Source organism: Octopus bimaculoides, chromosome 7 (assembly GCF_046866305.1).
Source record: "Octopus bimaculoides isolate indiv1 chromosome 7, ASM4686630v1, whole genome shotgun sequence".
Taxonomy (NCBI): Eukaryota; Metazoa; Mollusca; class Cephalopoda; order Octopoda; family Octopodidae; genus Octopus; species Octopus bimaculoides.
Window position 1 is genome coordinate 4403655 of NC_142934.1, and position 13299 is coordinate 4416953.

The window sequence follows — 13299 nt, forward strand, 5'->3', positions numbered from 1 at the left end:
AATGTCCGCTAGGAGACATCACATAATATTTGACCTATCTGGAAACTTTGACTTTTCTTTTGTTTTGTTCCATTCCACATGATCTCTGGCGTTTCATCTGTTCTTAATTTCTTTGATTAATTGCAAAGATCACCTGATCTGACTCTATCTCTCTCTCTCTCTCTCTCTCTCTCTGGAACTTTATTTTATTAAGTGTTCCCCATCAAATATTAACCAAAATATTTGCAATTACTTAATTAACCGCATCAATCTAATCTAATCATCACTTTCTGACCGACTTAACCCATTACATATAACAGCCATATCTTCCTCATATCGCATTTAAATAATGAAGGCCCTCATACACACACGCACACACACACGCGCGCACAAACACACAAACACACACACACAAGCGCATACGCACACACACACCAGCGCATACGCAGAAACATATTTTTCAAATCTGATTTGAAACCACTTTGATGAGTGCCAATGCATGAAACTCTCGGCCCTTCAGTCACTGTGACTTCTGCCGATTATTAATATTTTTAAAAAATGTTACGTATACTCACGTTTTGAGATCTATTTTCCTGCTTGCATCACCAAACGTAGATATGTATACATTCATACATAATACACACACACACACACACACACACACACATATATACATATATATATTTATAACCAAAAATGCAAGTTCTAAAACCTCTCGAAGAGATCACCACAGTAGTTGTTATAACAAGTAATGTTCGTAGCCACTTTAACAAACCGGCGTTGGTTTGTTCATGTCCTCGTGACTTGGCTGTTGGGCAACAGATCCGATAGAAAAGATACCGGTTTCGATGTGGTCGACTAAATCCCTTCACGGCGGCGCCCCCCGCAATAATTGAAACAATTAAAACAGACATAACATGGCAGTCCTGGTTTAGGATGAATGTAATTTAGGATGCTGTAATTTAGCCCCAGGAGACATTGTCTCCAGCTGGCTATACGACAGGATCTGTGTCCTTATATTTTCGAACAAGGGAATCTAGCACCCCTCATTCAGCTCAATGCAATATCTGTTTTGTCCCAGCAGACGATGTCTCCTGGGGCTAAATTACAGCAACATTCGTCCTAAACCAGGACTGCCATGTTATGTTGGCAAACAGTCTTTACTACAAAGTACTGTTGCTGAATATCTCCTGTTATGAAATTTACAAATAGTAATTTTCTAAGTCTGATATAGTTATTTGGGACAGAAAAGAAAGCAAAGTATAACTATTGAGGTCAGCTACGCTGTAGATGTGAACATTTTTGTGGAGGCGCGTGGCTTAGTGGTTAGGGTGTCAGCATCATAATCGTAAGATTGCGGTTTCGATTCCTGGACCGGGTGACGCTTTGTGTTCTTGAGCAAAACACTTCATTTCACGTTGCTCCAGTCCACTCAGCTGGCAAAAATGAGTAACGGTGCGATGGACTGGCGTCCCGTCCACCTGGGGAACACATACGTCATTGAAACCGTGAAACCGGGCCCATGAGCCTGGGAGGTTCATAGCCATGATCGTCTAGTGGTTAGGACCCCACGTTGTGGCCGTGGTAACCCAGGTTCGAACAAGGAGTACTGTCGTAACCTGTTGCGGCGTTTGCGGGATGCAGTTCGTCAGAATTACATGCATCCAGTGAGTGGCGACTCCATCAGGACAACACATCTGCCCATTAGGCACAGCCCCTGCAGCAGTTTTCGGCCAAACACAACACTCCCTGTGTCCCACAACCACCATATCCCCCAGATCTTGCCCCTTTGCGACCTTTGCCTCTGTTCAAAAATCAAATCCCATTTGATGGAACCCGTTTTACACTTGAGTGGACTAGAACATCGGTGAAACGAAGTGTTTTGCCCAAGAACTCAACGCACCGCCTGGTCGGCGGGATTGAAACTATAATCGTTACAATCGTGCGCAGAACACCCAAACCACTAAACCACGTGCCTTCACTGATTACGATTTCTACTGAATCAAATTCTTCCTCTCGACGCTGCTGATGTGATTCAAAAGCAAACACGGCGATCTCGTGACAATAGCAGACAAAGACAATAGACAGAGTTAAACGACAGCCAGGTATTTCCTTCATTTTACTCGAACGCATCGATTTTGTTGATTCAAAGGAGGCAGAAGAAGACTGCCAGAGCGTTGAAGAAAATGCTTTCTAGTAAATATATAGTTACGGTTCAAATCCCGTTAAGGTCAGCTTCACCTTTCTCTTTTCTAAGAACAAGAAAATAAAAAAATAAATACCGAGTGTGATGGCAGAAAACACTCGTGACCATATTTAGACGCACCCGAGAGTGGCGATCTGGCAGAATCGTTTGCACACCGGGAGATGCTTAGCGGTATTTCGTCTGTCGTTACGTTCTGAGTTCAAATTCCGCCGAGGTCGACTTTACCTTTCATCCTTCCGGGGTCGATTAAATAAATACCAGTTACGCACTGGTGTCCTTGTTTGTCCCCTCTATGTTTTGCCCCCTGTTGACAATGAAATAAATATTTAGACACACCCTATTTCACCAGCTCATTAGCGCATTAAAGCATTTAATATGTGAAGGCATTTTGTCCGACGCGCTAAAAATTCAGCCAACTTATATAGGCGCTGGCGTGGCTGTGTGGTAAGAAGCTTGCTTCTCAGCCACATGGTTTCGGGTTCAGTCCCACTGCGTGGCACCTTGAGCAAGTGTCTCAGACCGACCAAAGTCTTGTGAGTGGATTTGATAGACGGAAACTGAAAGAAGCCCAACGTATATGTGTGTAAGTGTGTATGTGTGTGTGTGCGTGCTTGTGTATGTATTTGTCACCCACTACCGCTTGACAACCAGTATGGGTGTGTTTACGTTCGATAGATAGTCCGATAGAATAAGTACCCGACTCAACAAACAAACAAAATAGCCCTGAGGTCAATTCCTTCGACTAAAAATTCTCCAAGGCGGTTCCCTAGAATGGCTGCAGTCCAATGACTGAAACAAGCAAAAGATAAAAGATCATCAAGATGTAAGTTGTAGTGGTGGCTGTCGTGGTTGGATTGGTACAAAACTCAGTGAAAAAAAAACTTTTATCCTATTTTAATAATGCAAAGAATATGGAGGAAGTGTGTATCTAAGTGGATTTCTTCTACAATATGGAGATGTCCGTCCGTCTCTCCATCTTCTCCAGCCACCATTTCTGTGAGGGTCACGGGAGTAGAATCCGCAGACCTTTCCTCCATAGGATCCTATGAGAAGTCACCTTTTAAAGTCTTTCCCTATCCTCAATTATTAATGGTTGTTCCCTTCTGGGCTGACATCGGGGTCTGGGGGACACACCCTTTGTGCTCCCACCCCGTGCCTCCCAGAACATTCTGCAAGCTTACTGCTGGTTGTACTGGTATTGGATGGAAACTGCAATATATTTTTTCGGAAGGACCCCTCTACCTAAGTCCCGAATTTGTCCCCTGTTAACCGGCGCGACGGACGATGCGGTATTGTTGTTCTTTTGAACTCCTTTCATATTTTGCAGATTTTGGTGGTCTTATTTGCACCAGGCACCAAGTTGGTATTCGTACTTGACGTGCGAAAAACTAGGGAATACACAAGTACTAAAAACATACACCGTCGACCTAAGGTGGAGGCATGTGGTTTAGTGGTTAGAGGTGTTAGACGCCTGATTGCAAGGTTGTTGTTTCGATTCCTGGACCAGGCGATGTGTTGTGTTCTTGAGCAAAACACTTCATTTCACGTTGCTCCAGTCCACTCAGCTGACAAAAATGAGGAACCCTGTGACGGACCGGCGTTCGGTCCCGGGGAAAATATATGCACCACAGAAACTAGGAAACCGGCCCTTTGAGCCTATGTGACTCAGGATGGGACTTTTTATCCACTATCCTAACAACCTAACCCTAAACGAACCAGTGCGGGAGCAGAAGGGTAGCAACCGATGTCGTTGAATGCTCGAAATCAGGTGTAGATAGACAACCGACAACTGATGAAGGGTCCTTTCTCTGTGTTTACTTGTCCTGTTTTCCATTTTCTCTCTCGTTGTTTGAGTACTTAACTCATTTGTTTACGTATTTCATGTTGTTTACATATATGCTTATATGAGTACGGGGCGTCACCAACTGTGTAAACAACATCAAATATGTAAACAAATGAGTTAAGTACTCAAACAACGAGAGAGAAAAATATATATATATATACATATATATATGTATACTTGTCCGGTTTTCCATTTTCTCTCTCGTTGTTTGAGTACTTAACTCATTTGTTTACATATTTGATGTTGTTTACACAGTTGGTGACGCCCCGTACTCATATAAGCATATATGTAAACAACATGAAATACGTAAACAAATGAGTTAAGTACTCAAACAACGAGAGAGAAAATGGAAAACAGGACAAGTAAACACAGAGAAAGGACCCTTCATCAGTTGTCGGTTGTCTATCTACACCTGATTTCGAGCATTCAACGACATCGGTTGCTACCCTTCTGCTCCCGCACTGGTTCGTTTAGGGTTAGGTTGTTAGGATAGTGGATAAAAAGTCCCATCCTGAGTCACATAGGCTCAAAGGGCCGGTTTCCTAGTTTCTGTGGTGCATATATTTTCCCCGGGACCGAACGCCGGTCCGTCACAGGGTTCCTCATTTTTGTCAGCTGAGTGGACTGGAGCAACGTGAGTGGATTTGTTAGATGGAAACTGAAAGAAGTCCGTCGTATATATATATATATATATATATATATATATATATATATATATATATACGACGGACTTCTTTCAGTTTCCATCTAACAAATCCACTCACAATGCTTTGGTTGGCCCGAGGCAATAGTAGAAAACACTTGCCCAAGGTGCCACGCAGTGGGACTGAACCCGGAAGCATGTAGTTGGTAAGCAAGCTACTTATCACACAGGTTTGTTATTTGTGTCTGTGTTTGTCCTCTCACCATCGCTTGACAACCGATGTTGGTGTGTTTACGTCCCGTCATTTAGCGGTTCGGCAAAAAGATAACCGATAGAATAAGTATTAGGCTTACAGAGAATACGTCCTGGGGTCGATTTGTTCGACTAAAAGTGGTGCTCCAGCACGGCCGCAGTCAAATGACTGAAACAAACATAAGAATATATAGGATGGGCTTCTTTCAGTTTCCGCTTTGGTCGACCCGAGGCTATAGCAGAAGACACTTGCCCAAGGTGCCACGCAATAATTTACGAATGTCCATAGGTCCGCCGTACTCAGGGGCACCAACTCACGATAGCTAACCGTTTTTTTTTCTTTTCTTTTATCACACTATCATACCACTGACTTGTGGAGGCGCGTGGCTAAGTGGTTAGGGTGTCAGCACCATGATCGAAAGATTGTGGTTTCGACTCCTGGACCGGGCGACGCGTTGTGTTGTTGAGCAAAACACTTCATTTCACGTTGCTCCAGTCCACTCAGCTGGCAAATATGAGTAACGCTGCGATGGACTGGCGTCCTGTCCAGCTGGGGAACACAAACGCCATGGAAACCGGGAAGCCGGGCCCATGAGCCTGGCTAGGCTTTAAAAGGGCGCATTTAAATTATATTTAAATTATACCACTGACTTATGGTATGGACACATTGGATAGCTACTTGGAGGCCCCACGAGTCAATTCTGTGGCTTGTTATCAATAAATAAATATAATAGGGCCCAGTTATTAATTTACCCAGGGGTCCGCACGGGTCTGGGGCCTTAGTTCTGATCTCTGTATGCTGCAATTTGCTATCAATAAATAAATACAACAGGGCTCAGTTCATAAATTTACTAAGGGTCTCACGGGTCTGGCAGTCCAATGCTAATTTATGTATGCTGCGGCTTGCTGTCAACGAATAGGGCCCAGCGCAATAATTTTCCCCGGGGGTCTCATAGGTCTGCGGGTCCATTTCTGATCTATGCCGCTTGCTGTCAATAAATAAATATGGGGCTTAATGCATTGATTTGCCCAAGACGGCCCCGCAAGGTGCCTCAACTTTTGCAACACTTTGGGGGATATCCATAGGTTTACTGTACTCAGGTCCTTCGAAACCATCTGCTCACAATGACAAAACAGTTATGTCTGCCACAGAATCCTAATTATTTTCATATGCAACAGCTATGGTATCTCCTCTCCATGTCTTGAGTGAAAGTAGAACCAGGAAGAGACATCTTCACAGTTTCATTGTTTTTCCTTTCATGTATTTGCTTTTTCTGTTATTATTTTTTTTTAGAAGGACGCAGATATGTTCAAGAATAAGAAAAAATGCAAAAACAAAAGGAAAACAATCATAAAATTCAACAAAAACCGGGGGGGAAATGCCATCGCATCGCTGAAAAAAATAAGAATTGCGTTGAGAGAGGAGCAATCGCGCGCATGCGCTGTGGAGTCAGAATCGACAGCAACTTCGTTCTATCGCGTACCGTGTTTTCGCTTTGTTGGTCAGGGGGACTGCGCTCTATTTCTCTACGACAACTACAACGACTACTACTACTACTACCACCGCCACCACTATCATCATTATAAGCAGCAGTAGCAGTAGTAGTAAGACAGCTACTATAAAGCTCCGTCATCACTACTGCTTCGTGTTCGACAACTACCACTACCACCACAACCACCACCACCACAATTACTACTAGCGCCGCCATCACAACACTAAGCGTTGGTTGGATCTGCTCTTAGCTTTTTGTGGAAGCTGCCTACGACAACCACTGTCATACACACACAGTCAGATAGTCACGCGCACACACACACACACGGTCGCACGCACGCACACGCGCACGCACTCACACACACGCAATTTTCACTTTCCTAAGCCAGCCAGTGAAGCTTTCACATCGGTAGTCAACTAATTCTGCTTCGTTTTTCCCTTCTCTCCTCTTTAACTACTGCTGCTGTTGTATACAGACACATATCCACACACACACACACACACATATATATATATATATATACACACACGTACACTTATACACACCTATTCATACATATATATATATTTACACATTTATATTATATAGTACTGTGTATCTGTCTATTCGTCATTCGCTCTCTCATTTTTCATACACACACACACACCTGACGACTGTTTAGCGAACAGATATTCACACAACACATATATATAATAATATAATATATAACAGTTTTTTTTTTCAAAACCGGCAAATATCTGCAAATAGCAGAAAAAAAATAATATATTTTCCTTATATTCCTCAAAGTCGGAGATTTTGTCTTTAAAACAGGAGGTAAGTTTCAAGCACTCTTTATTATAAATTATTATTAAAGCATTATCATTATTGTTAAGAAAGCATTATTATGTTAATAATTTAACAAGCGTTATTATTGGCCTTGTGCTATTATTGTTAATATTATTATAATTGGTTTTGTTTTGGGGGTCAGTTTGTTGTTGTTTTTGTTTGAGAGGGTGTTGCATACTCTTATTTGTATAATTCCAACTGGTGTTGCTGTCACAGACATTCTTCCAAAATCGCGTCATTCATTATTTCGGTGGCATCATAGAGAAAGGATTATTGCTGGAATTTTTCAAATCTCATACGTTGAGAAAAAGGGCTATTAACAACATTCCATGTTTCTGCCCCTCAAAAAAAAAAAAAAAAAGAAAAGAAGGCCAAAAATGCATTAAAACCTCACAAGGTTTAAGCTTTCGAAACGAAAAAAAAAAAAAACAAAAAAAAAAAAGGACCCCTTCCTCATAAAAATTCAATGAAATTATTCCCTGATTTTGGTTTTCCCCATTCTTGGGACTGCTTTCGTTCCAATTCCTTGGCTTCTCTCAAAATGAATGAATGACTTAATTTTTTTTATTAATCCACGGTTTTTTGCAATAATCTTTTTTTTCTTTCTCTATTTTTCTCTTTCATTCTCTATCCCCCCTCCCACCCATTTTTTTTTTTTTTTCAATTTCGAAATCTAACATTACAAGAATTTCGTTCCCACCAAAATTATATACATCGAAGCCTTCTGGTTTCTTTGCTTCTTTCACACACAAATATATTTTACAATTTTTCCTTTAGCACATCTTTCCCCTCTCTTTCTCTCTCCTAATTCCCTTTTGTCCCCTTAAATTAAATTCTTTACAATGTCTTACTTTGCCCTCCGTTTTCTTTCTCCCATCGTCGCTTTCGGTAATTTTTCTTCCCCCCCCCCCACTATTTTCGGTGATTCCATCACTGGTGCCTTTATTCTATATTCTTCCCTTTCGTCTATTTTTCTCTGTATTGTAACCAGTATGGTTGATGTAAAGCTGTTAGATTCAAAGCCAGGAAAGAAAAATACGAGGGGGTAGGAAGAGCCATTTGATAGATTTAGATATCGAGAAATGGCGACAGATAGAGATGCAAAGATACCTGCACACAGATAGCTAGAGAGTCAGATAAATTGACTGTAATATAGATGGATAGGTGGACGGATGGATAGACGGACAAATGCAGAGCTAACTAGATGACAGAGATGGATAGAGAGCAACATAGATAGATAGACTGCGAGTAAGGTAGAGAGATGGATAGATAGAAAGCAAGACAGAGAGGGATAGAATGATAGACAGATAGATAGACATAGATAGATAGATAGATAGAGATTGTCAGAGAATTAGATTGTCAAATTGATAGATCGATAGACAGATAGATTTGAGGTGATAGATGGAGAAATGATTGGCTGGTCTTTAATGCAAGAGTCGATAAAGAAAACGAAGCGAACAGAGATCGATACATAACGACTGAATTTATAGGATGAAGAGAAGACGGAGGGCGGGGAGAGGGCATAAAACAGCGCAAACTCCGAAAAGGAAAGCGATTACAAGAACAGCAGGTGCCCATTGGGGAGAGAGAGAGAGAGAGATTGTGTGATAATATAACTGGGTCGCTCACCAATCTGAAATGAGGGGGGGGGAACTAAAGCTGCATCTTCTACATTCGTTTCATTTCCACTTTGCTGGTTCTACATATCTGACATTTACCTGGGGGTCGGAGGGTTGGGACATGCGGTGGAGGTGTTGGAGATGAGGGTGGGGATGAGGGGAGTGGTGGTGACGGTTACCGGAATAGAGTTTGTACAGGGTGACCCTTCATTTTTTTTTACTGCATCAACACCATCTCCCTACACACACACACACACACACATTCATAAATACACATATATGTTATGCATTTATATAGACATACGTGTGTGTGTGTGTGAGTGTGTTGGATCCTGGATCCAGTTCCGTTAGGATATCTTAAAAACGGTTGCAATTTTTACATATATTTATTTGTTCATTCACTCCTTTTAGTTACTACTACTACTACTACTACTTCTACTACTACTACTACTACTTCTACTACTACTACTACTACTACTACTACTTCTACTACTACTACAGAACGAATGTCGTGATTACGATGACAACCGCCACTACGATCACTACTACAACATTCATCACCGTCATCATCACCGTCATCACCATCGTCATCACCATCGTCATCATCATCACCATCGCAACTAAACGTATTCTCGTGTCTTGCCGGACATTGGTGGTGGTGGTTGATGGACGTGTTGGTGTTGCTGGTGTTGAGCTTCAGGTCAACATGAATTCAGTGAACCTATGATCAAAAATATATTCCAGTCGTGACCATCACGCAGTTTTAAGGGTACCGGATGCGTCCGTCTTTTTATAAAGACAGCAGAATGAAATCTGCTGGATTTAGCTGCTTTTACTAGCATCTCGTCGAGCGACTGCGAAGATGCTCCCATTGTGTGTCGATCAGTGATTCCCAGCATTTTTTAATATCTGGACCAGATCCAAAACCTGAATTTATTATTTTTTTTAGGGGGCCGCACCGGGAAAAGGGAAACGCAAGTCAATGAAAGAGAAATTAATTATATTTAGAGAAGGTAAACTGTCGAGGGCCGCCGGAAGGATCCTTGAGGGCCACACTGCACCCCTGGGAGCTGCGGTTGAAAACCGCTGGTCTTAATAGATTGAGACCCAGGGAGACAGACAGACTGGTAGACTGGTAGATAGATAGACAGACAGACTGATAGACTGGTAGATAGATAGACAGACAGACAGATAGAGAGAGACTTAGCGAACACGTTCACACGATCGACACCACAGTCTCATACGACATTGTTTGACATACGACACACACACACACAGAATATACCATTATATCGAACCACTGAGAGGATCCATTTACAATCCATACCTGCACAGATATTATTATTATTATTACTATTATTATTATCATTATTATTATGCAGCCTTTCTCGACGTTTTTCTGTTCAGCATGCAAACACCAAACCTCTTCGTTTCGCACGGAACCATTCACACGCAGCCACACAAGATGATCAACACATGCAAGAATACGCATTCCGAAGTCACATGCTCGACTCCCTCCCTCCCCCTCTCTCTCTTTCTTTTACACAAACGACACTCACTCATAAATGCATGTTCAAGAGCCTCTCTGTGTGTGTATATATATATATATATATCTATATATATATATATATATGTGTGTGTGTGTGTGTGCATGTATTTATGTATGTATATATATACATGTATCTTGTATGTTTATAAGATCATTGTTTGACTATATACACACACACGAAATCCTGTGTATATATTTGTGTGTGGGGGGGTGTTTCCATGTTGGATCTTGTGAGTTTTACCTGTTTTATGTTCAATGTTCCACACATATATATATATACACGGACCAGACTACCGGATGTTGTCACGCACTGCTGGTCACAATGCGCTTCCTCGAGTTGTTGTGGCTTTCGTATGATGCCATCCCAGTGACGAAGCGGGACGGGCCAACGTTGCCCGTTAGTATAACGTCAATCCGTTTCTTCATTTACAACGGAGTGGAGTGGAGTGTTTTGCTTAAGAACACAGTGCATCACCAATTTGGGAATCGAAACCACGGTCTGGCGATCTTAATCGCTGAGCTACACGCCTTCTCTCTCTCTCTCTCTCTCTCTCTCTCTCTCTCTCTCTCTCTCTCTCTCTCTCTCTCTCTCTCTCTCTCTCACACGTATGTGTATGTATATATTTGATGTTTCTGTATCTGTAAATGCATGTGTATGTGTGTGTATATATATCAGGGGCGGACTGAGAGTATTAAGGGCCATCGGGCATAAGACTGTTTACCGGGCCCCGTTGAATGTATGTTTTAGTAGAGTTAACATGTAGAGTGCGGGCCCCTCAGAGCTCCGGGCCCTCGGGCAGTGCCCGATTGACCGACGCCTCAGTCCGCCGCTTATATATATTTATATACGTACATACACGTATGTGTGTATTTAGTTCGCTTTTGCGATATTTATTCTAGTTCACTTGGCTCTGAGTTCGATTCTCGCCGAGGGTGGCGTTACTCTTCATACTTTCGGGGTCGATGAAGGGCAAAACAAATGCTAGGTTAGAATTTTCTCATTTTCTTTTTTTAAGGATTCTTTCATCTTGTTTCTTTCCTTCTGAGAGAAACCCTCTCAAGTCCTTACATGCACATGGATGTCACTCATGTATTATGCAACATGGACCTACTTGTATCCAAATTCATACAAACACAGATGCATTGTGTGTATGTTATTATTATTTTTATTATTATCATTATTATTATTATTATTATCATCATTATGTTATAAGGCGGCGAGCTGGCAGAATCGTTAGCGCGCTGGACGAAATGCTTAGCGGTATTTTGTGCACCTTTATGTTCTGAGTTCAAATTCCGCCGAGGTCGACTTTGTCTTTCATCCTTTCGGGGGGCGTCGATGAAATAAGTACCAGTTACGTACTGGGTCGATATAATCTACTAACCCCCTTCTCCCAAATGCCTTATACCTATAGTAGAAATAATTGTTGTCATTACGTTACCCAAAAAAGGGCGAGCTGGCAGAAACGTTAGCATGCCGGACAAAAGGCTTAGCGGTATTTCGTCCGTCTTTACGTTCTGAATTCAAATTCCGCCGAGGTTGACTTTGCCTTTCATCCTTTCGGGGTCGATAAGTTAAGTACCAGTTGAACACTGGAATTGAGGTTATCGTCTATCCCCCACCCCTAAAAATGAGTGGCCCTTGCTAAAATTTGAACCAATATTATTGACCTGAAAGAATTGTTAGCATGCCAGACAAAATGCTTAGTGGCATTTCGTCCGTCTTTACGCTGTGAGTTCAAATCCCGCCGAAGATGACTTTGATTTTCATCCTTTGGGGGGTTAGTAAAATAAGAGCCTGTTGAGGTTTGGGGTCAATGTAATGTACTGACCCTTCACCCCAAATTTTAGGCCTTTTAACCTATAGTAGAAGCAGTTATGCGTGCGTATATGTGTGTGTGTTTGTGTATTAAATATATTTACATATATGTGTATATATATATTTAAATTTTACTGGTTTCAGCCGGAGGCTGAGCTCATGTGTAGATGATAGATAGATAGATAGATTTGAATAGATAGATAGATTTGAATAGATAGATAGATTTAGATAGGTATAAATAGATAGATTTAGATAGGTATAAATAGATAGATAGATAGATAGATAGATAGATTTGAATAGATAGATAGATAGATTTGAATAGATAGATAGATAGATTTGAATAGATAGATAGATAGATTTGAATAGATAGATAGATAGATTTGAATAGATAGATAGATAGATTTGAATAGATAGATAGATAGATTTGAATAGATAGATAGATAGATTTGAATAGATAGATAGATAGATTTGAATAGATAGATAGATAGATTTGAATAGATAGATAGATAGATTTGAATAGATAGATAGATAGATTTGAATAGATAGATAGATAGATTTGAATAGATAGATAGATAGATTTGAATAGATAGATGGATAGATTTGAATAGATAGATGGATAGATTTGAATAGATAGATGGATAGATTTGAATAGATAGATGGATAGATTTGAATAGATAGATGGATTTGGATAGATTTGAATAGATAGATGGATTTGGATAGATTTGAATAGATAGATGGATTTGGATAGATTTGAATAGATAGATGGATTTGGATAGATTTGAATAGATAGATGGATTTGGATAGATTTGAATAGATAGATGGATTTGGATAGATTTGAATAGATAGATGGATTTAGATAGATTTGAATAGATAGATGGATTTAGATAGGTATAAATAGATAGATGGATTTAGATAGGTATAAATAGATAGATAGATTTAGATAGGTATAAATAGATAGATAGATTTAGATATAAATAGTTAGATATAGATAGATGGATATAGATACATAGATATAAGCAACAGACGTGACTGTTGTAATGCCATCCACTGTGCTATAGAAATGGTAGTAGT

General features: G+C 40.7%; 1 protein-coding gene across 6 annotated transcripts in view; it reads left to right on the forward strand.

Moving 5' to 3' along the window:
• Window positions 1–6797: 6797 nt before the first annotated feature.
• LOC106873584 (CD9 antigen) overlaps window positions 6798–13299 on the forward strand; it is a 166583-nt gene continuing 160081 nt past the window's right edge. For all 6 annotated transcript variants that reach the window (XM_089354639.1, XM_089354641.1, XM_052969171.2 and 3 more), the window contains exon 1: window positions 6798–7229. The gene's annotated coding sequence lies outside the window, so the exon portion shown is untranslated. The remainder of the gene's footprint in view (window positions 7230–13299) is intronic.